This window comes from Octopus bimaculoides, chromosome 4 (assembly GCF_001194135.2).
Source record: "Octopus bimaculoides isolate UCB-OBI-ISO-001 chromosome 4, ASM119413v2, whole genome shotgun sequence".
Taxonomy (NCBI): Eukaryota; Metazoa; Mollusca; class Cephalopoda; order Octopoda; family Octopodidae; genus Octopus; species Octopus bimaculoides.
In genome coordinates this window covers 11,967,342-11,992,889 of record NC_068984.1, presented here as the reverse complement: position 1 = coordinate 11,992,889, position 25,548 = coordinate 11,967,342, and the positions used below count along the sequence as shown (strand labels likewise).

Sequence of the window (25,548 nt, the reverse complement as noted above, 5' to 3'; positions counted from 1 at the left end):
ATTTGCTATGTAAACATGATGATAATTATCCATCTCATTTCTCCAGTATACTCTATACTAATTGGCAACAGGTTACATTTTTAAATTCTTCAAGTAATCTCTGCTGATAGAATTTACATAAATCAAGAAATTACAAGATCTTATCTCCATTTCTCAATTTTTCTTTAACAATGTATATTTTCCTTTCAGTACTTTTAGAAGTACATGATACATTTATTAATTTCACCTTTTCATAACTTTTCATTCTTTGAGTCCAAAGAACTGTTCACAAGCTGTATATTACTGACTCATTGAAGAAAAATTAAGCCAGAAAAAGAATGTTTCACATAATTAACATGAAACACGAAAAAATGTTTATCTGTATACCTATATTTTTTACAAAATCCTATCAAAATATAGTTGAAGATTCTAGTGAAGAGAGTAATTTAATAGCAGCGAGTAAAACATTTTGAAAATTGACTGATATGAGTTTGTTAAAAGAGTAGAATCTTTCAGTTTATGTGGTATCACATGATCAAAGATGTAGATCAGTCAAAGGCAGGGTTATTTGTTGGTAGGTGATACTTGTTTTTTCTTCTACCATATTTACTTGTTTTGGATGAACATTTACTTTTCCATACTCCCATGCTTCAGATGGAATTTGTTGAGGCAGATTTTCTACATCTGGATACCCTTCTTGTAGTCAACCCTCACCTGTTTCCCATTAAGGTAATACTCTTCCATGACCAGACAAGTTTTCGTGGAAAATTGAAAGCACACTGTATGATTGTGATGCTCATCATCATACGTCCGCCTTCCATGGGTGGGACAGCTTCACAAGAGCCGGCCAGGCAGAAGCCTGCACCAGACTTCTGTGACTGTTTTGGTAGGATTTTTACAGCTGGATACCCTTCCGAATGCCAACCACTTTACAATGTACACTGGGTGAGTTTAAGTGGCACCTGCATCGACAGCATCACTAAGTACTTGCAAGACAAAACAAACAAAAAACTTTCAAGAGAGGAGGGAGCTTTGGAGGAAGTGATCTTGTGTTGGATGATGGTAGGTTATATAGTGAGGCAGAGAGACAGAAACAGGTATCTTGCTGTAGAGGAAGTACAAGGTTATCCAGCTGGCAAGAGAGAGAGAGAGAGATCTCCAAACTGAGGGAAGTGCGAGAGAGTGGGAGACAGCAGGATGGAGATGGTGGCAAAATGCCGGGCATACTCACAAGGGATGGGAATTGGAATATAAATAGAATAGTTGAGTAAAAGAAGGGATATAGATGGTGGCAAGTGCCCAGGCACACCCTTGATGTTCAAATGCCATAATATAAGTGGCAGGGTATTGCAAACGAAATGTGATTTAAGAGTATGGAGGGGGGTGCGTAGTGAAAACCTGGGTATATCTAGAGAGTAGGGGCGACCGGATAGCAATGAACAGGGTTGTGAGGACAAGATTGGGGACAGGCATAGTGTATGAAGGAGGAAATGTGAGGAAGAGAAGAGATGTGGAGATGTAGATTGGTTTGTTGGGGTAGGGTGAGTGAAAAGTTTTCTTATGTATGGGTGGAACACAGTTGGTGGGGGGGGGGCATGTCGGTGGAACATAGAGGTCAGAGGCTAGCAGAGCGCAATGATGATAACAGTGGTACAGGCCAAGAAGACAGGATTGGGGAGTAGGAAGTAAGCATAGTGCACGAAGCGTAAATGTGAGGAAGAGTAGAGATGTAGAGACGTAGTTTGGTTTGTTGTAGAGTGTGCAAGAAGTTTTCTTAAGTGTGGGTAGGACACACAGCCCTTCTAAAACTCAGTTTTGCTGATGTGGGCAGATCTTCTCTAGAACTTTATATTGCCAGACATCTCGGTCCATTGTCATTTCCTCCATGAGGCCTAACGTCCTGAGATTGGTCCTTACCACTTCACCTCGCGTCTTCCTGGGTCTCCCTCTTTCACGGGTTTCTGTGAGTGGCACTTCTTTATGCAGCTGTCCTCATTCATATGCATCACATGTCCTAACCAATGTAGTCTTCTCTCTTGCATGCTAAATGCTCATTTATAATTATTGCATGATGCCAAGGCAAGGAGGTAGTAACATACATGTATGCATATATGTAGCTATACAATGGGTTTCTTTCAGTTTCTACCTACCAAATCCACTCACAAGGCTTTGGTCAACCCAGAGGTGCCATACATTGAGACTGAAACTGAAACCATGTAGGTAGGAAGCAAACTTCTTATACTGCAATAGTTGTAGATATTTGTATGTGTTCTTCAATACAATGTTTTTATGGTTAACAGAATGTACATGATAATAGGGAAATGAGGATTTATAGAAACTCCATTGATAGGCAAGGTGTAATATTTAATCTTTAATACTGTGAACAAATAATGAGGATTTAGTATAACTGTAGAAAGGATATGAATTGAAGTGCTTCCTGTTACAATTTCATGAAATTCAAAAACAAAATCTTAAAATGTGAAGTTAAATACAGTTTTTAAAATATTCTCATTGACCATGTTTTTATTGAAATAGGTTATTTTTCTTGAAAATATATAATTATATATTGCTTAATAAATCTCACATTTAATTAAAATATATCTCATACTGATAATTGGGCAACTCACTTGTTTCAGTATCTTACAGTCAACTCTTTGCTACTTATAAAAAAAATTTTTCTTTTTTTTCTTCGAGATATGAAATGGCAAGCATAATGAAATTATTCTTTTTGAGTTTATTGTTTTGTTTAGCGAAAGCTAATGAGGCCTATGATCAGAAGCTTTTCAGTTGTGATCATTAGAGAATATGTCAAGGATAATGTTATTTAATATATGTCCCTTTTTTTTTTTTTAGATGAGGCTGTTATTTCTAGCAAATTGAGTGATAACATAGAGATACCCTTGTTAGCTTGTTCAAGTTCATTTTCTTATCTTGATAGAATGGCAATAAAACTAATTTAAAAAATGTCCTTATGTATTGACTGGTATGTGAGGATTTTTGGAGAATGTTTTGATTTGGCATTGACTTGGTTAAATCAAGAAATCTCTTCCTTGTTACATAATCTGAGTGTGATGATGTGTACTCAGTTCCTTCAAATCATTATAAAGAAAGTTATTTGCAGTTTGATTAAAATATGTAAATTTCACCATTAACTTTCTTAGTTAACCTAAAATTGATTGTAAATACAGGGTGTTCAGGATAAATTTGACAGCTTGTATGAATGGGAAAGAAAACAATATTCCGTCGAAAAACAAAAGTATTATTCAAAGAAGTTGCCCTCACCTTCCACTACAGCCTCAAGACAGTTCTGGAACTGGCACATGCATTCTTCACTGTGTCCCTGGGAAGATCTTCAAATACCTCCTTGATCTTGGCCACCAGCTTGGCCTTGGGTCGTGCAGCCAGAGTGGTTGGTGCCTTTCTTAACTGTCCCACACATAGTAATCCATAGGATTACAATTTTGGGAATTAGATGGTCAGGCTTTGGGGTTGGTGAAGTTATAGAAATTTTCTGATAACCACTTCTGACTCTTTCCTGAGGTATGGCAAAGAACTGAATCCAGGTGCCATGCATATGGCGTTCCAACAGTAGTCCTCTCCAGCCAAGGATTGACCAAGTCATCCAGCAGCTTCACATAGTTCTCTGAATCGAGTTTAAGGCCCTGTTTATCAGTTGTTTGATGAATTCCAGTGTGCAGACACAGTCGGAATGCCTGTGTCCCTTCCTGCTGCCCATGGCTTCATAGTCTCCATTGCAGCTGCCTCTGTTATATCATACAGCCTTTACAATGTTCACAGAACATTGCACAAGTCATGGTGTCGGCATTTTGATACCAAGTGCAAATCCTGATACACGTAACTCTTTTCCAATATTCAAATGGCTTCCAGTTTTTTTGTGTTAGCTAACTTTTTCTCAACAATAATTTTAATCGTTGAGCTCTCTCCAATACCATTGACCTTCACCTATGTATCAAGCTGTTTCTGAGAAGAGACATAAAAATATATGTCGAACACTCTGTACAGGTTTACATTTAAACACAACAATGTACAAAAAGGGAGAATATATATATAAAAAAAATTCTCACATTCTATTCTCTTACATACATTCATATATACAAATTGTTCTTTGTATTCTCTGTTAATATCTAAGTTAAATAAATTTAATAGTAATAAGTTGACCAAATCGGGTTCCTTGCAGATTTGGTGTTACCTTTTATTTTTTACTTGTTTCAGTCATTTTGACTGCAGTCCTGCTGGGACACCACCTTGAAGTGATTTTTAGTTGAACAAATCAACCCTGGGACTTACTTTTTTAAGCCTAGTACTTATTCTATTGGTCTCTTTTGCTGAACCACTATGTTATGGGGATGTAAACACACTAACAATGGTTGTTAAGCTGTGGTGGGTGACAAACACAGACACAAAGACACACACACACACAAATCTACTCACAGGGCTTTGGTTGACCTGAGGCTATAGTAAAAGATACTTGCCCAAGGTGCCATGCAGTGGGAATGAACCCAAAACCCATGTAGTTAGGAAGCAAGTTTCTTACAACATAGCCATAAGAACTGTGAATAAAACAATTAAAAAAAAAAAATATCAGTAAATGCTAAGCCAGATTTCTTCCTGGTAAATCAACACCAAACCATGTACTAAAACTTCTCAGCATACCAAAGGATGATTTTAAGAACTAGTGGGTCCTTGAAGATCCTCTGCAGCATGTAACACCACAGTAAATTCTTGAGACCTATTCAGCAAAGTTGTATAGATTATAAAGAATATTTGCCTTCCAGAGTTGATTGAAAATAGGCTGGAGAGTGAGATATATTTGGACTCTAGTGGTAGATGGTATAGGTTTTTCTACCTTAAGCACATGCTTTTTCCTTTACTTTCCAACTTCTACACCAATGACTAATGAAGAAATGGTGAAATATATTGATTTATGAAGAGAACTACCTCTGTGCCAAACCAAAATGCCAACTTCAAGTAACTTTGTGGAAAGGTGGAATACTCAGGATACTTAAATGTTACTTCTGGTATACATCTCAACTTCAAGACCCAGATCCAGAAGTTAAAAGCAAAATTCAGTGCTTACAGCAACATTGTCAGCAAGCTCACAATTGCAATAGGAGATGCAAGTCCACAACCTCTCTATTCAACTATCCTTTCTATTATTTTGTTCCTGAGTACACCAGCTTATTGTAGGATAGATTTACTCTTACAAAGAAGTTAGATTCAGTCCTTAATGCTTCCTGTTGTCTAATCACAAGCTGTCTTTAACCAACAAACATTTGACAATCTCAGGCCTAGTGTGCTAAGAATGACTGGGAAGGAAAAACCCAGTAGTCTACCACCTTCAATAACATTGGAAATGGTGTCACCCAGAGTGAATGTAAGGTGGGTTAAGTGGAAATAGCTCAATTGATTGAGAATTGTAGTTGGCAGAACAAAGGTGACATAAAGCTCTTTCAGTGATACTATGTTGGACTGTGTTACAAACTATGAAACACATGTTGCCATGCCATCTAATACAAGAATCATGCATTTCTGCTGACCTTGCAATGTGCAGTGATAATGCAAAGATATGTCTTAAATTTTGACTGAACAAAATTTAGCTGAATGTGTAGTTAACTCTATAAGAAAACATTAGGAACACAACATAGTTGTTAAAAATATGTTAACTTGGTTTGGGAGAAATGAATGCTCTCTGGCACATGATCCTTCAATGGAAGGAGTATGAAACCTGAACATTTTTTGATTGAGAACTAAAATACAAATTTAAGAAAACGTCAATAAGTCATACTTTCGCAAAGTGATCTTCACTATAAAGCTGTATTAAAGTGTTAATCTTCAAACAGAAGACAGTGATTATAGATTTAATTAAAATTTTAATTTTCTTTAGATAAATCTCATTAGAACAGCAGTTCATTTGTAGCTTAGCCCCAGCAGCAATAGTGTTCTACAAATGTCCCCTTCCTCGTGTTTTGTTAAAAAAGAAAAAAATCCTGCTGGTTAATTAAATAGAGTTAATTTTGCGCAGTGGTTTATTGTTTCATCAAGGATGTGTGTCTTTTAAAATATTTGCGTAGACTAGTGTCTCCTATATTAAATTTTTATGGGAATTACTTAGGAAGGTAAGAACTATCACGATGATCATTGTTTTAACATCTACTTTTCCATACTTGCATGGGCCATGTGAAATTCATTGAGATAAATTTTCCATGGTCTGATGCTCTTCCTGTTGCCAATACTCAACTGTCTTCAAGCAAGTTAATATTTTCTGTAGTCTTTCAAACAAACATCAATGACTGGACCTGTTTACATAGGAGATTACAAATTAGTCTCTATTTTTTATAAGCAGTACTTCATTTACAGTCACCATATCATTTTTATGCTCATGTTTACATGTTTTTCCATGCTGGCATGGGTTAGGTGAATGTTATTGGAGTGTTGCTTTATTGCTGGATGCCCTTCCTTTTGCTAACCCTTAATTTTTTTTAAGGGATCTCTTATTCCATATGACTTGAAAGGCATGAAACGAGCAGATGATTTGCCGACAATAACAATACCACCAGTGCACCCAAACTTTCATAGTAACTTGTAAACACACACACACACACACACACAGTTTCCATCTACCAAATCCACTTGCAAAACTGAACACAAAACCATGTGGATAGGAAGTAAACTTCTTATTCACACCCATGTCTCTTCTAGCAGCATATTTTCCTTAAATTTTTTTTAAAAGAGGAATTCTTTCAATTTCCATCTATTAAATTCACTCATATGGTTTTGGTTGGTCTGGGGTTAATGAGAGAAAACACTTGATCTACAGTGGGGTCAAAACCACATGGTTGTAAAGCAAACTTCTTAATCATACAACCATGCATGCATCTAATGTAATGAAATTATATTGGTTCTTGGCACATCATAAGTCAATCATATTTCTACTGACAGATTTTTTGAGAATGAGTCTAAAATATAAATATTGTACCTAGTTGGATTATTTTATTTCTAAGAAGAATCAGTGCTCCTCATTGTACCCCCTTTGCCTCTCCCTTATGAGCTCCCAATGCTCTTAGTGGTTAAGGGCCACTGCACTAGAGCAACCTGATTTTCTGTGTAGTTGGAAAAATTCAAATAGTAATTTCAAAGTAAAACCTTTTACTAATTAAACAATCATGCTTTGAAAGGAATTAAAAACAAACCTTTCCAACATTTATCTGGATAAAAAGATTGTATAACATAACCTTTAATGAATGGAAATACTTCTGCATATATAATAGAAATATTTAGACTTACATGTAAAGATTGTAATGTGACATGAGGTTTATTGTCCCTGGTTTAATATCAGGCTACTGTGAGTACAAATCCTACTGGGGGGTTAAATTTGGCTTTCATTCTACTGGAGGTTCTAGTTTGATTCAGTCAACTATACCTGTCCTATACAAACATTACCCTTGTTAACTAATCAAAGGAAACGAATATTGTACAATTATTATAAGACACAAAGCCAACAAAGAATTACTTTGTTTTATTTTTAAAGCTATTTATATTATATTATTAATATTTTGAAATGTAATAAAAAAAGAAAACTATACCATATTGATACTTGGAAACCAATCTATTTAAAGATGTAATTTTCTAAATTACATGTTTTTGTGGTGAAATAAAACAAAGCACAATGTTTTGATGATGGTATGAATGGATGTTGTTGGTAGTGCATTGAATATATGCCTCGAAGTGCTTATAACAGATGACATTCAAGATTTAACAGGTTAGGCAGTAGCAGTCAGATGATGTAAATGTTGAACAAAATTATTATGAAATGGCTGAAGTATATAACAACGGGTACAAGTCCATTACATTGTTGGCAAATCATTTAGTTGTAATCTTAAAGGTCTGAGATCAGTTCCCACTCAGTTTGTTTTATATTTCCTTTGCAGTTGCTAATTATGTCCTATATGCCTTTTCCTCAAGAGATCTAATCTATAGACATAGTGGAATGGAACTATGAAGGTCATTTTAATACAAAACATTATTTCTGTCCTCCCCCTTCCTTTTCAAGTGAGCTTCAGTAAGCTTACACCAGTTATTTCTCTTTTGAATTATTTATTTCAGAAAGATGATGCTGAAATGGAATGTGCTAGAAAAATACTGCAGTCAGCATATGAAAGATTTGATATCAGAAATTTAAATGATAAAACCTAATAAATCTCAATCAAATATTTATTTTTTTTAAAATCTTTTTTTCATTTCTGACATTAGTAAACTTCTGTCAATTATCTGAACAAGTTTTGATAAAATATATTCATATGGTTCATCAATAAGCTGAATTTGTCTAATCAGTTGCACTTGATTCATTACTACTTCAATGTCATATACAAATTATTATTGATCACAAGTATATTGATTTCAGGAAAAACAAAAGTAATTTTAAATGAGGGTAACATAACTGTAAATTCAAGCATTTTGTTTGGTGTGTACAGATGTCATAATGCCAATTATCCATTCATTTTCTCTGCCTTATTCCTTGGAAGGTCATGGGGGTAGTCCTCAAGTACTTCCTTTATTAAGGTCTTATCAGAAGTAACCTTCTTTATACTTTCCAGCTGGATTCCTAAGCATGACCAACTGAGATTATAGATATCATCTAGCCATCTCATTCTTAGTCTACTCCTAGGTCTCCTGCCTATTGACTTGAATAATCTGTTTTTCAATTCTTTCTTATGACATTTTAATTACGTCTGTAGTACTGGAGCTGTGGATTCTTAATGTGGAGAAGCAGCAGCTCAACTTGGAGAGACTCCTTGATATCCGAGCTGTGCATCTTGTCGAGTAATGTTACTCCAGAGATCCTTCAGAGGAACTCCATTTTGGCCTCTTGTATTCATGACCATATTCTTTTGGCTCATTATCCAACATTCATGACTATAGGTGAGGATGGGCAGTTTAGGGGCAGTTGCAGAGCCTCTATGACTTGTGGAAGCTAGTGAGGAAGTTATTCTCAGATTGGAAACCTAGTGTAGGCTAAAGGCACTGAAGGGCTAGGTTAAACTGAGCGGTGGATTAAGTGTATGCAAACCTTAGCTACCCATCCATCATTAACAGATGATAGTAATTAGAAGTAAAATAAATTCATAACAAAACTTAATTCTACTCTTATTTGTTTTATGAATTATGTACATATCTAAAACTTTTTCCTTTGATAATGTTATTCCTTTATTAAAAGAAAAATATTAAAAAATTGTAACTCAGATTGTTAATTTTCAAAACTATTTTGTCTTTAGGACATGGGTCCTTAGGTTCAGTGGATCTAGAGAATTCAGCAGTTGAAGTTTTCTAGTCTAGTCTAGAGCAATCTATGCAGAATATGATTAAATAGTATTCACAGCTGGAATACCTTTGATCAAAGGTATTCCAGCTGTGACCACTTCATCTTTTTTTCTTTGTGCAAAGTAATTTGAGAGAGATTTGACTGATCTTTCAAGCAGGCTATTTGTGGGCATATAGTGGCACTCTTGAACAATATACAAGTAAGGGTCACAGTTTTTACCTGTTATAGTCATTTAAGAATTTATTGTGTTAACTTCAGAATATGCTAATTCATTTCATTAGGAAAATGGACATTGAATATTAGCTCTTGAAAATGTTGGGTATGTGAGCTTATTCAGGAATGTGAATTTAAAATCTTTAAAGAATCCACGAACATTTACTACTTAAGTCACTCCATATGGCTGGAAAATAATTACCACTCAAAAAAGTAATGGATCTCATTCTTTTTATTTGTTAGTATGGAAATACTTGTAAAATATTGTGTTGATTTGAAAGTTTTGCAATATTTTGGTAACTTATTTCCTTTATTCATCAAATCGCAACAAAAGTAGCCTAGCATTCAAAGTGGAGGTCATCTTGTTGCACCGTCTGAAGCCAACTTTCTGCCGGTCCTTTGATCCCCATGCTGATACCAGTTCTTGTACTTCAGATGAAGAACCCTTTCATTGAAGCTCCGATCTCCTTTTGAATTGCGAGCACAGGAAGTGAGTCGTGGATTGGAACAAGTAATCTGAGGAAGATATTTTTCCATAATCCTTACATGCGTAAGCAGTGGCAAGAGACAGCTTCTGGAACCTGTTGCCAAGTATGGGCGTTTTGATCAGCTAATGCTCTGTGTCTGGTGAAATTATGAGGGGATAATTCACTATAAGTTTGTTTTGGGCAGTCAAACCATTGATGGCAACTTGTACTCTGGACAGCTGGGGTGGATGTATGACATTGTGTGGCAAAAATAGCTGGCATTGGTTAACAGAAAGCAAGCTCTTCTGTAGCAAAACAGTGCAAGACATACCACTTGAACTACCCAGAATAAACTCCAGGAACTTGAGGGAAGGAAACTGATGCCACACCCAGTATACAGCCTGGACCTAACTCCCTCAGATTATTACTTGTTCTGATCTATGACTCACTTCTGTGCTCATGACACTTCATCAAACACGAGAAGGTGGAAGCTTCAGTGGAGTCTCAAAGGACAAGAACAGGTATCAGCATGGGGATCAAAGAACTGGTGGAAAGGTAGCTTCAGATGGTGCAACACAATGGCCTCCACTTTGAATGCTAGGCTGCTTTTGTTGCGACTTGATGAATTAAAGCAAATAAGCTACCAAAAATGTAAAACTTTTGACTTAACACAATACTTCTAATCAGATTAAAGCAATTGTTTAAAATTGTTTTATAAAATGGTAAAATGGTTGGGCAAATGTTTTCTAATCTTCCCTTGGACTGACTGAGTGGTGCATTGTAGAAGGCCATGTCTATATATATATATATATATATATATATGAGAGAGAGAGAGAGGCACACAAGCATGGCTATGTGGCTAAGATGTTCATTTCTCAACTGTGTTGTTCTGAGTTCAGTCCCACTGCACAGCACCTTAGGTAAGTCTCTTCTACTATAGCCTTAGTCCAACAAATGCCTTGTGAGCAATTAAGTTCGCATGTGTCTGTGTGTCTGCATAAACTATGACTTCAGAGGAAGAGTCACTCCTTGTGGTTGGACTGCAACTGGTGATGTTTGTTGATGTTTCCTGTTAACAGATCATCCACAAGATCTGCACTTTCAAATTCCTTAGAATAAATATCCCTTACTTGAAAAACAGATAAAGGCTGGTAACAGGAAGTACATCTGGCTGTAAAACATCTTGCCTTAATTTCTTCCTATTTACATTATGCTAGCATGGAAAAACAGATGTTGAATGAATACCATTCATTTCTTTTTATCAATACCTTTATCATCAACCAGTAATTTTATGTTTTACTATATTTATGCATAGTAAATCAGAAACAACCATGTAATGAACATATATATAGTTTATAGTTTACTGCAAAACAACTAAAGCAACAAGTTTGTGCTTCTAAGATTTAAAGTTGGTCATATGCTACCTCTGTATCTATTTATCATCATAATTTTATTCTTTTAAAGTGGTGGGTTCCTTGATAATTGTCAACACCTTATGTCTGCTTTTCCATGATATTATGGGTTAGAACTCTTTTCTCTAGGACAGTGTCCTTTCATTTGTTACAGTTGTTTGTCATCTTGTATGTTCAACCTCTTCAGATCAGCTTTCTTCACCACTTCTTCCTAAGTTTCCTTGGTTTTTATCTTCTACAGAGATCTTCCACTTAGATTGGTTCGCACTCCAGACCAGCAGTCATCCTCCATATGTCTCACATGTCTGTACCAGTGCACTCTTCTCTGTCACATACACTGCATCCGATTCCTCTTCAGTGGTACATTGTACTTGGTACACAAGTATTATACAATGTGCCCTTCACTCAGAGAGAAAATCATTTTGTTGCCAGTTTTCTCCACTTTCTACTTACTTCAGCTATTATGCTTCCAGAACGTCTTCCACTGTTAATTTGATCACGTAAGTAACAGAAGCTATCAGCTATAACTACCTCTAGGGAGCCTTCCTAGCATTTGAAAGGATTTATTTCATGGGTGCTCTTACTGCAAACTACTACTGTGCATTTGCTGCTGATGCCACCGCATCTTATAAACATTAAGTATGCTTTATGGAATTCCTGCCTTGATCCTTTTTTTTTTATATATGTCTATTGAACATGGCCTCTTCCTAGATAGCAATTCAGTCTTGATGTCTTCTTTCTTGTAAACTAAACCTTTTTTTCTTTGTCAAGTTTACGTTATGACTTGCTCTAGGTTTTGCTTCTACATATGAAATTTATTCTCTTCAACAGGTCAAGCTGTAAAAATCAGCTCATCAGCTTACAGAAGTTCCTACAGACTGCCTCTCTTATCACCCACAGAACAATAATGAATAGAAGGGGTCTGAAAACTGAATTTCTGATAGTTGCCTATTTGGTTACTAAATCCCTCTTTAAACTCATTGCTATCTCTCATTTTACTCATTTTTCTCGTGTTGGGACCTGTTACAGGACCACTGAGATTGGTGGAAGGAAGGTATTTTCAGACTAGAAACTTTGCTTGAATGTTTGCAACCAAGTGATCTCTGCCAAAAGGTCCCAAGAAACCAGGTGGGAGCAAATCTACTATCCAAGTAAGTCATGGCAGGATTTGAACTCAGAATGCAAGGAGCCAGAACAAATATTGCAAGGCATCCAGTCTGACATTCTTACAACTTTGCCAATTCACCACCTTGGTTTGGTACATTTTATCAATCCCCAAAGGATGAAATGCAAAGTTGACCATGGCATGATTTGACCAGAGTGCAGAGAGTGGAAACAAATACTGCAAAACATTCTTGTCTGACACTTTAATGACTCTACCAGTTCACCACCTCTCATTTTTTTCAAAGACCATTACACTAGACATGGCATGGTACTGTGTCAAAGGCCTTTTCCAGGCTAATGCATGTTAGCTATAGTGGTTTGCATTAGCTAAGAATTTCAACAGTTGTCTATTAGAAGGCATTAGTGATATCTATCCTGAACTGCATCTCATCTAAGCTTATTCTCTTCCTAATCAGTTGTGCTATGTATCTCTTTCTGTTAATTTCATGGCTTAGTTTATCAAATTTGGTGCTTCTATAATTGTTTTTTTCTAGAATCTCTTTGTAGCATTTGGTGATTATACTCCGACAGTAGTCATTGGATATAACACTTCCTTGTACTACCTGTTTGACTAAACAAGAAACTAGTGAACATATAAATTTGCTAGATATTTTCAGTATATCAACAATTATATCTGATGGTTCAGAGTTGCACTTTCATCTGTATAGCTTTCAACTATAATAGCTGGCCTACTTGTTGTAGTTCCTCACTCTCCCATGCATTCTCCTCATTCAGCAACCTCTCTCAGTCACATTCCTATGACTCTTACTTCTCTCTATTATTATTAAGGGCAAGTGCATTGCTATCATTCTGTATACATTTCCCTCCAATCTTGTATTGATTCACACTGACACACAGCTTTGCAATTTGGAACACTTCATGCCTCTGGTTTTCTCATGCAGAACTTTGACAAACTTTTTATTTTCATTTTCTAGTTTGCTGATATTGTTTCTTGTTCCTCTTTTTCTTCCCATCTTTCCAGACCTGTCTCTTTTGTAGTTCTCTTTACTGTATTATAGTTCTGTTTACTGTACTATTCTACCATCATGTCATTTTAAGTCTAGCTAGAACCTTGCTCAACTTACAGATCTGCACCAGATTATCCTCCATCTTATAAGTCTCTAATCTCTTCCTCCTCACCATACATGCCATGTAATACTTCTTTGAACCAACAACTTGCCAAAAGTTCTTTTAGCTTCCACGCCTTTGTTTTCCAGATTGTCTTCTGTCTCTGAGTTTACCAGCCCTTATTCTGAGGTCACTGATCACTCTAATGTTCACAACCAGTTGTCTATCCCACTTTCTGGTGAGTATAGTCTGCTGGATTGTGTTTTTACCTTCTTGGTAGGCGACTGGATATCTGAGGTTAGTGATACAAGCAGGTCATTTGTGTTAGAGAACTTCAAAGGTCATGATCCCTCTTTCTTCCTTGTAACATATTCATAACATTTAAGTTGGGAGTAGCCACCATGACATTACTGACCCCAATTGTGATAATGAGGTTGTCATCAGTTATCAAAATTTCCATATTTTCCCCCTTTTCTCTTCATATGTAGAGGTAATTAACATTTAATATATAAGCCTAAAATGAAAATTAAATTAGTTATCAATATTGCATATAGTAATGTAAGTATTTTTTAATCATCTGTAGACAATCATAAACAATTGTACATGAGAGAAATGGGTGGTGTATTCAACAAAGATGTGTGCCTTGCTTTAGACATGATAAAAATGAATGATACATGTGATGGATAAGATTCTATAAGCTGGTGGTGTGTTGATGGAAAGACTGTTAAAACAAGGGATATCTTAAGTGAGGTAATTAGATGTTAGCAACAAGTAGGCCTTAGGTTTTTTTTGTGTTTTTTTAAGATATTGAAAAGGTGTTAAATAATTCATTCCGTCTATGCTTGTGTGAAATTTAAACTGGCTTTGGTAATTGACAATAGTCTATCACTTGTTACCCTTAGAGTCTGTTATATTATTTTATTACTAATGTAATACTTGTAAAAAAAATAATGGGGCTTTTATATGGAGCAGCTTATGCAAATATGTGTGGAGAACAAGATGGTAACTTTGACTTATGCATAGAAATATAGATAGAGCTCAGGTGATGTTAGAAAAGTAATTAGGTAAGAAAGAAAGGAAACCTCTCTCAATGTATGTGATCAGCGAGATGTGTTCTTAAATAGGTTATTATTCTTTTATACACTATCATCGTCATCATTTAACATTTGTTGTCCATGCTGGCATGGGTTGGATGGTTTGACTAGGGCTGGCAAGCTGAGGTACTGTACCAGATCCCAGTCTGATTTGGCATGGTTTCTATGGCTGTTTGCCCGTCCTAATGCCAGCCACTCTGAGAGTGTAATGGATACTTTTACATGCCACCAGCACAGTTGCCATTTGCATGACACCAGTATCTGTCACGTTGGCTTGATGGATCTTCTACTCAAGCACGGCATATTTTCAAAGGTCTCAGTCATTTGTCATTGCCTCCACAAGGCCCAACATTCAAAAGGTGCTTTTTAAGTGCCACTGGCACAGGTGCTAATTATGCAACACTGGCATCAGCCACATTGCCTCTGTGAGGCCCAATAGATATTTAAGTATCTCTTAATTACAATAGTGGTAGTGAGCAGTTAACAATCTTCATTCAAATATTTTCTTTAAATATATACAGAGAATATAACAGTTTTAGAAGCCACATCCCTCAAATTTCAAAACAAAATGTACTCTTGCTTTTGTAACATAATTACTGTTTATTCACAATGATCCACCTATATTTACTCCACTCATTAGCAATCCAGAATAGACTTTGCAATACTCACAAGTTGTCAAGTATAAACATTGAAACTGCAGTATTTCTTTGATTAAAACATAATACTTGGAATAAATGTTTACATAGATACTTAGTTATGAAAATACAAATGATGCAAGTGATTTTAAAGGCTGTTTTCCAATCCAGAATTGCTAGCAATGCTAAAAAAACTCTATATTAAAAAAAAGAGTAGGTAGGACTAGCTCATAGATACTTCCAGCAGCTGCTGAATGTGTTAGAAATTTATGAAAATAGTTCATAAATTAAATATTTAAGGCTCTTTCAGTATCTATTTGTAATTATTAATTTTTTAATATGTATGTATGTAATTTTGTCTTTCCAAGTTTCACAGATTTATAATTGGTCTGATTTATCAAAGTGTAAGCTTTGTATAGTTTTATGCAACCAAACTGTTAGAAAAAGTTCTATAATTAACCCTTAAATGGTTGGAAAGGGTTGTTGCATGAATGGGGAGAAAACAAAACTATATCTCTGTTCCTTAAGATTAGTTTTTATAGTTATTTTCACTTTAAATAAGTACAAAACTATAACAATTGTTAGTCTCTTGCGCAATTAAAAATTTACAATCTCATTATTGGAAAGTGCTATAAAGTATCACTGTCTTTTGAGGATGGCTGTATCCATGTCAAATTTTCAAAACATCAATTGATGGTGTCTGCTATTCTCCATTGGAACATCAGTTGATGATATCTCCCGTTTTAGGGTTAAGTACCAAAATTGTTGCTCGTTTGCCTGCAGTCAATAATGGAAAAGAGTTTACCTAAAGCTATTTCTTAAACATATGGAAAGTGAAATCTGAGAAGTTTTGTAAATAGAGTATGTTAGGTTGGATCAAGAATATAAAATAGGTATCTTGAAAGTATTTATTCCTACCTGGATATCTGAGCAAACTACTTAAGCAAGTAAAGAATGTACTTTGTATTCTCAAATATGGTACATTTGGTGCAGATTATGATTTCAAAATTGATTTATAAAATCTTTCTTCATTATTGTAAACAAAGTTGAGTTCTTTCTCCTTAGGTTTCACTCTTTAAAGTTTTTTTTATTTTTATTTCGAGTATTTTTGTTTTTGGCAATATTTGTCTGACCTTGGGGGCATTTTTAAAACATACAGTTGATTGTTTGAATGTTAAATTTGCCTTTTTAAAAGAAAACAATTTCTACTTCCTAGGTGCCAACATGGTATATGAGATGAAATTCACTTGAATTCTTCTTTACTACTGACTTTCCATGATTCAAAACTAGTTTAATAATACAAACTGTAGATATATCATGTTTTATTAATATTTCATGTAAAAAAATCTCGTCTGTACTACTAGATGAGATCCATACACTTGCATTTCTATATAATAGACGTTTAATGATTATGGTCTAAGTTAGGAACAATGGTGCAACATCAATTGCAAGCATTTTCTCCTGTATACTGTCAGCTCAACATCTGTTTTGGTTTACCCAGAAGTGCAAAACTCTCCCACCATGTGACTGTTTGCTGAAAAGATAGACATTTTGATTTTGAAATTTGTGTGCTTGTGCCACATAAAAAGCATTAAGTCCACTCTGCAGAGTGGTTGGTGTTAAGAAGGGCATCCAGCTGTAAAAATCCTGCCAAAACAGTCACAGAAGTCTAGTGCAGGCTTCAACCTGGCCAGATATTGTGCTACCATCTCACCCATGCTAGCATGGAACATGGACGTTAAATGATGATGAGTTGTGTGTATGTAATAATTGAAGAGGAAGACATTTACTGATTCCCTCTATTTTCTCTTGTGACTGTCTTCCTGTGCACAATAGATTGAATGCTTCACATAAGGCACAACTTCTAAATTTCCCAAATTACTATACAAATGTATTTAACCATTTTTATAATAGTATGGTAAAATTTGCAATTTCATACAGATGTTACAAATTAAAAGAGTCAGTTAACTCATTCATTTAAGAAATAAACAGGCTATTTTTGAAACATGCTTTTTCCTATAACTTGTTTGAATGAAAGGATTGGTTATATTGATCTGTACATCTTTGTGGGATACTGGAGCGTGGTGGTGCTCCTTCTAGAGGCAACCATTCAGCTTTCGACCCTTGTCATTTGCTGAGTAGCAATTTTGGTTGCTTCCTTTTTGAAAAGGAGTGAAGAGTAGATGCTTATGTATGGAGTGTCATCTCTATAGTTATTGGATGTGGGCCTTGAATGCAGAGGACTTTTGAAGCCTAGAAAGAGATGAAAGGAGTTGATTTGCTGGGTGTAATGCTAGTGTTTATGAATGACAGTAAAAATGAGTTGAGAGGAAAACTGGATATATGACGAGTACTCAAAATGGTTAGAAGTGGGGGGACCTAGACAGACATGAGATGAAGAGGCAAAGACTAATCTCAAGGAGATGACAAAGGCTTGCAATTGTTACTGACAATCAAATAGTAAAATGGTGACAGTGATGGAGATACCTAGTCGTCACGCCTATTGATTTACTGTTCACTCTTCTTCTTTGATACCCTCTCATCTGCCTACCACTCTCTCATTCATTCTGTCATGCCACCTGTGTAACAAGGGATGGTAGATCTCCTTGCTACCAACTTGATTACTCTTCAGGGCCACAGGCTAAGTATCCGTTATATGAGAGTTGCACATTAACTTCACAGTTTTATTCTTTGACTGGATAATCTTTCAGTTGTATTTTGTTGTCTATAACAATGCATATTGTTTACTTGTAAAGCCAGCTAGCTAGATTTTGGTTTTATCTACATTGATTTTCAGGTCAGCTCTTTCCAAATTGTCATTGAGCTTACTCCAACATGGATCTAGGTATTTGTTCACATGACATGAAGAGAGACATGATCAGTTTAGTCCAAGATCTATTATGACCACTTAGAATAGTGGTTCGTAACCTGCGTGTTAGTGTCCCCTTGGGATATTGTATACTCACAAGGTGGGCACTAGGGTTTAGGATGGCTAATGTTTATAGACTTGTGATTTTGTTGTTTGGAATTAAAAATATAAACCAGGTATAATGCTTAAATTTTAAATACAATTTTACAAAAGCAAAAAAAAAAAAAAATATTGTCATTAGAATGATATCATCATCAAATTATCATCATTTAACATCCATTTTCTCTGCTGGCATTGGTCAGACTGCTTGACAAGAGTTGGCAAAGCCAAATATGAGTAGGATATTTTATCAGTGAGCAGAAATATACCAACCTGCCTGATATTGCCTTTGGTTTTTTTTATTTAAGTTTGTTGCTTTAAAATGGTTTATATTAAAACCTATCAAAATTTCATGTTTCTTTCCAAATAACATCTAAAAAAAAGACATATCTCACTAAATTCTTCATTCTTCTCAAAAATAATTGAAACAAAGGTGGTGTATTTTCAACAGAAATATGGTAACAAAAGGAATTTTTTTTTTTTTTCAAGTTGTGGGGTGGAGGCATTTGTAAAAATACTGTTCATTAAAAGGGGCATTGAACTGATAAAATTTGAAAACCACTGGCCCAGATGGACTCCTTGATGCTCAGTAATAGTAGTGCAACACTGTTGAATACAACTGCTTACCTAGTTCACAGGAAGTAACATAAGATTATTAATAGCCAGAGATTTGGGTCCAACAGTTAATCATCTGCTGCCCTTAATTAGAATAACGATAAAGCCAGAGCAGTGTTTGATAGGATTACATTGTGAATATTGCAATCTAAGAAACTATTTGTTAATTTGGCTTACATTTATAGCTGAACAGTTTAAGCATGTTCATGTGTCATGAACTTATTAGATTTTTGACTCATTAATGTGATATAAAAATATGATTATAGCCAATAAACTGAAATATCCTGCAACTATTGGATGATATCAGTTAATGGTTTATGTAGGTTTTATAGTAATTGTTTATCTTTATAAGCATGCAAAGAAGCTTTTTAAAAGTTTTCTTTATGCATGGTAGAATATACCATGTGATTTATGTCACATGGTATATTCTAAATTCAGTTATCTTTTATTTTAAAAATGTTTTCTGATGTAGGACTTTTACAAACAAATATTTGAAATTGTTTGCTAGGCTAACATGATTTATTAATCATTTTATGATAATGATTATTAAGTGCTATTAATGCATTATATCAACCTGCATGGTCATGTATTTTATAGGATTTATATTTTAATTTAAAAGCATGTGGTCTATGTATACAAGATTGTATTTACAAAATATATGTAATAATATATTAGTTGGTAATGTATTCACTTTAGATTATGAAGGTTAATTTTTGAGGACACTATCATCTTATTAAATATTAATTACATACTTTATTTAAAACTAGGTTTTCTCCTTTATATTTAGTAGCTGGGCTAAAAGGGAAAATTATGCTTAATAAAAGTATTTAGATTATTTTTTTCTGAATTGAGGAAAAAAATAATATTGAATGTAGAGATAAGAAAAAATTTTCTCTGGTTATGTTTGTTATTGGAAACTTCCAGGAAGTCTTCTATTAATCTATCTTACTGTTCTTTTAAGCCCTTGTATGTTGTCAAATGTGTAATAACCAATAATTGTACCAAGTATTGTTGTAACCATGAAGAAGATAAATTAGTCATGAAAAATGGCTTCATGCATAAAATTATCCATCCTTGTATGCTTAAATTTACAAATTATCTTTCTTTCTTTTTTTTAGTACACTGAGATTTACTGCCTTAATTTTATTATCTACTTTTTTTATTTATCTAATTAGGAATTTTTTTTTATTATCTGTGACTTACAAATGTTAAAAATAGCTACTAATATGGCTATAACAATTTTACAAGGCTTGATATTTTAAATGTTATTGTATGGTTAGAATATTTCATTCAGTGATAGTAATAACCTCCCTTTAGCTTTGGGTGATTTTTTTTTCCTACAGATTACTGCAGTAGCTATTTTGTCGTTTCATGATGAACAAAGTACAATACAGTAATTATAATGAAGTTTGACTCTTTCGTATTTCTTGTATGATTTTCTTTATTTAATTATTGATTTCAATCATTTTTATTATATGTAATAGTATATTTTCAGAAATAACTGTCAGAAAGTTTCAGATAAGTTGTCCCTTTAGTAGTCATATAAAACAAAATATTAATGGGATTTTTAAGTAGTCTGGCTCTGCTTTGAAGGTTTTATTTATTTATTTATTTATTTGTTTATAGGGCCAGAGCTGAATGGCCGAAACCAAAACAATATCTATATCACAAAAAGGAATCTGATCATTTTATGAACATTTTCATCTATTTCATGTTGAATTTTGTGTAAAAATATACATTAAAAGACAGTCTTCTTGTTAACATTCCACAAAAATACTTAAATAGTTAAATTAAAATAAAATTTTTGGTATCATATACAATCTCATGTTTTCTGTATTGTCGTGAATAAATGTACTGTATCATTATACAGTATTCTTTATATGGATGTGAAATGGCCCAGTGGTTAGGGCAGCGGACGCACAGTCATGGGATTGCAGTTTCAATTCCCAGACCAGGCGTTGTGTTTATTGAGCGAAAACACCTGAAGCTCCACGAGGCTCCGGCAGGGGGTGGTGGCGAATCCTGCTGTACTCTTTCACCACAACTTCCTTACTCTCTTCCTGTTTCTGTTATACCTGTATTTCAAAGGGTCAGCCGTGTCATGCTGAATCTCCCTGAGAACTATGTTAAGGGTACACGTGTCTGTGGAGTGCTCAGCCACTTGCACGTTAATTTCATGAGCAGGCTGTTCTGTTGATCGGATCAACTGGAACCCTCATCGTAACTGACAGAGTGCCACAAATTTCTTTATATATCAATATATATGAAACAAATTCTTTAAAGAATTTGAGATTTTCTTCCTAGGTTAAATTTTTGTAGCAAAACATCATTTATATGACAGGTTTGCGATGGCTTGCTTTTTTCAGCAACTCCTTTTTTACTGTCCTTTATGAGTAGTCTTATAGTGATTTTTACAAAAGGATTTAACAATACACATACTAGCAATATTGGTTAGACCATGTTTCACTAATGAGGTCTGATAAGGTTGAAATATCTCTGTACTACCAATAGTTAGACTCACTTCCCACATTTTACTTATAATTAAATAATTTAAATTCTGGGGTTGTCTCATCTGCTCTCTTAATCAGAATGAATCATTAAGGTAAGAATTTTTTTGTCTTATTGGTACAATTTTAATTAAGTTTACTTGGATCATTATACTAAATACATTGGCATTTATTTTACTAATGCCTAAATTAAAGTATTGTTGCATGACCATATGCTGTGATACTACTAAAACTGAGTAAGGCACGTGAAAAGCAGCAAGAGAGATTAAGTACAATGTTAGCTTCTCAGATGCAGATAATCCTCAGCAATCCATTTCCTAATATTTAGATAAAAAGCAATGGGTTGCACTTAACATTTGTTAATTTTCTTGGGGGAAATATTCCTCAGTTTTTGTTTGCAGTAAATGTTGCATTGAAACTCTTGTCTTATGCCCATGGCTTATTGTACAACATATTTATGAACATTTTACATTTTATCAAATATTTCAAAATTAAAAGATTTTATCTTGATGGTTCTTGTTTTAAAATCAATATATTCTGTTGTCATGCAAACCAGAATCTTCAAAACCTACTATAAGTTATTTGGTGAAAAAGGTTTACTATTGAATATTGAAGGAGTTTAAAAATGTTAGTCTGTTATGAACAGTTACTTTGAAAATTATATATAGATTATAGTGTATCATTCTCTTTTGCTTCCAATTTATGATTAGTGCAATTTATGTAGTGGATTGGTGAGAAATGAACAACTTTTTATTTTCTTTGATTTGAGAAACAAGCTGACTGTTGAGGTATGGAGAATTTCAATCAGACTGAATTTTGTGATCTATGGTCAAGAAAAAAAAATTGATATAAAAAGCTAATGCTAGCTGGTAGTAGTAGAAGCCATTTAGTATTAATCTTGTCTTTAGATTAAGAAAAATCATGGAACAGAATCAAGAGTAAGAGCTGTTAGTTGATAGTAGGGGTTTTCACATGAGGTCATGATTGCATAGAAAAATGTGAACTAAAAGAAGAAAAAAAAACAACAACAAAACAATGCAAGGATTATGTACAAGTAATTGTAACTTAAATCAATATAAGATTTACATGTATGAAAGAAGTGGGAACGTTTTGTCTTCTGTGTATTTAGTTCTACGTTAAATCAGCTTTGATTTATGACAGTTTCCTATTTTATACTTATCAATTTTCATAAATTTTTAATTCATTTGGTATTCACAGCACAATGACCTAATTGTTTGTTACTATTTGTACTTTAACTTTTACTTTGTTGATTTTGGTAGCTGTGCCTTTCTGTTGACTTTGCGTCTTGTTGATGACCATGTTAAATCCAATTTGAAAAGAGTCTGGGTTTCATTGGGTAAAACCAGACAGTGATGAATAGTGTCTACCTTCATGGCCTGGTGCTCTCTACTTAAGAATAAGGGTGAAATTCATGTTCAGAAAACACTCACATTTAAACCAGGTCTGACTAAAAGAAGTTTATCATACAGTATGGCTAATGTATAGTTTTCTCAGACAAGTTATTTATAACTGCAGAGGAGAGAATGTGAGGTATTTCTCTTATTGGAATGTTTAAATTATTGAAATGAGTTGTTTTGATGGCTTTTAAATGACAAAGGTAGATTGTAGAAATTTAATAATTTGTCTTTATTTTTTTTTTACTATAATTATTTATTGTGATCCCTGCTTATTTAAAGTTGTGAAAATGATTGTTGTTTAAAATCATGTATCTATTTAGGATAATAAACGTTTGTATTAATTGAGGAGATCAACCATTGGGATTAAAAACTGAACAATAATTTTTGATAATGATTCAAAGGAGTTCATATCTGACAGTCATTGGTTGTTAAACTGAAAACCAATGGATCCATAGTTGAAAAGCTGGTACTGCACTGGTATGCATGTCAAGAACACTTCTCACTGATTCACTCTACCTAGATTTTAAGTTGGTATTGTAAGTACACTGACTGTAGTTTAATTACTAATGTTTTATTGGCTTGCAGTGCTGTATTCAAATCCTTTCCCATGGTTTATGTATTTACCTTAAAATTCTGAAATTAGCAGAAACAGTAGAAGTTAGAAAAATGATCTTGAGCTCACCAGACCATATTTTATATTGTTGAGTGTTTTGTTTGTAGATGAATTTAATTAACACAAAATTTTACAATGATCCCAGTTAACAACTACATGATAAAACCTCCCTCTCTAGTCTAGTTTCTTTAGCCTGTTGACGATAGATTTAGTTGCATAGCATTTTTTAAAGAATTGTATTGGAAGAAAAAGCAATTAAAACATTATCATAAAATTAGACCTGTGTATTGTGTATTTTTAAAAATGTATATGGAGTATATAAGTACATACAAGTAGGGTAAAGCAGTATTCAGTGCCAAGGAAAGGGTTTTATAAATTTTATAATTTATAAATCTCAGATCTATTATTTGAATTTCATATTTCCTATCATCAGACTAGGTACAAAGTAAACCAGTCTGATGATTGAATAACTAGATGAGAGATACTAGCTGTTATAATCACTATATATATATATATATATATAAACACACACAATATGTATCGAAGATGGTTGGTATCCATACCTTTTGCATACTTTCTTTGTTAAATTCAATGTTTGTAATTCAGTTTCAGTAGGTTAAGTTGATATTTGCTAAAAAGACATTAGTGGCATAGAAACTCTAGATCATTGCAGTTCTAAGGATCAAATTAAATAATTTGTGCAATATTTGGGTGGTGAATTACTCTTTGTTAGTTAACTAGGTGCATGAAAATTATAATTTAGAATTATTCTTTTTACACTGTTGTCCCTTTAAAATCAAAATGGTTTAGAGGAAACTTCTTATTTTAATTTCTGTAAAGAGTTATAGTTGAATGAAGAAATTGAATATCTATTGATTTTTTTTTTTAACTAAAATTTTCAACTGAAGAGTAGTTAATGTAATATAATTGTGTAATTATTTTTGAGATGTAAAGGAAGAACTAAAGTCTTTCATTACTTACTTAATAATAAGATCTTTATAACGGTAGTTGGGTGATTTTTCTCTATTTTGGGTGCAAAATGCTTATGAATTTCTTTGTACTACCTGTTATGATAGTATTTTTCTGTATTCACACTATAGAAAGAATAAAGATTCTATGTTTCTGAAATCTAATCACTTTGCATAAAGGTGCTGATCATCTATTTTGAGCAAATCTTGTTGTCATTTAAATAGTTTTTCTAATATAGAAATTTATGTATTGGTTATTCTGAAGAATGCTGTGTTTATCATGATCATTTTAGATAATTTCCTGAAATCTAAATTCTTCATAATAGTAATTTCTTTTGAATAGTCAAAGCTCAGTTTTTATAGGTGCTTTTGGTATTGTTTTTTTTTTTAATTGACCCCTCCCCCTTATTTACTGGTTCTTATTTTGAAATCAATAACCCCAAAATATTTAACAGAATTACACAAGGATATATGATCTAGGAAACATTTCATTATTGATTTTGTGGCTTAAAATAAAGGTGGTACTTCAGTATGGTTGCAGTTTTCTATGATGGAAGCCAATAAATTAGCTTAAAATGATAAAATAGTTCTGGCTTAAAAGTATCAAATGATTTCGATATAATGACTTTTGTGATAGCATACGTTGACAGTTTTTATCAGTACTGCATGCTGCATTATTAGTTTCTAATCCTATCTTCTAAAATTATATTGCATGTGCACATCAAGGAATTTATCTTCATCATACTTTCTCTATATTTTGAGGGTGTTATTAATATTTTTCTACCATAAACTATCCTAATTTTGAAAGATAAGCACTATTACAAATTGACAGAATATTGCTTTGTTCAAGTTACAAGGTTATTTTAAAATTCTCCTGCCATTGCAAATGTTAGTCACTATACCTGAAATATAGAACTAGAGCACCAATACAGTGTAGGTTATGGCTAGACTTATGTGTATACAATCATTTCATGTGTATTTAGTCTGACTGTGAACTTAGGCCCCCATAATTAAACTACAACTTTACAAATAAGTAAATACCTGCTATCATGAGTTAGAATCAAAGCCAAAAAAAAAAAAAAAAAAA

At 33.8% G+C, this 25,548-nt stretch overlaps 1 protein-coding gene across 7 annotated transcripts in view; it reads left to right on the top strand.

Annotated features, from left to right (window-relative positions):
- The window catches only part of LOC106883563 (uncharacterized), a 106,144-nt gene that overhangs the window by 8,425 nt on the left and 72,171 nt on the right, over positions 1–25,548 (top strand). Inside the window, exon 2 of one of the 7 annotated variants that reach the window (XM_052966891.1) lies at positions 13,793–13,881. The exons of 5 other annotated variants lie outside the window; for them this stretch is intronic. The gene's annotated coding sequence lies outside the window, so the exon portion shown is untranslated. Of the gene's footprint in view, positions 1–11,652; positions 11,912–13,792; positions 13,882–25,548 lie in introns of all 7 variants that reach the window. One more of the 7 variants, XM_052966892.1, reaches the window with a different exon arrangement.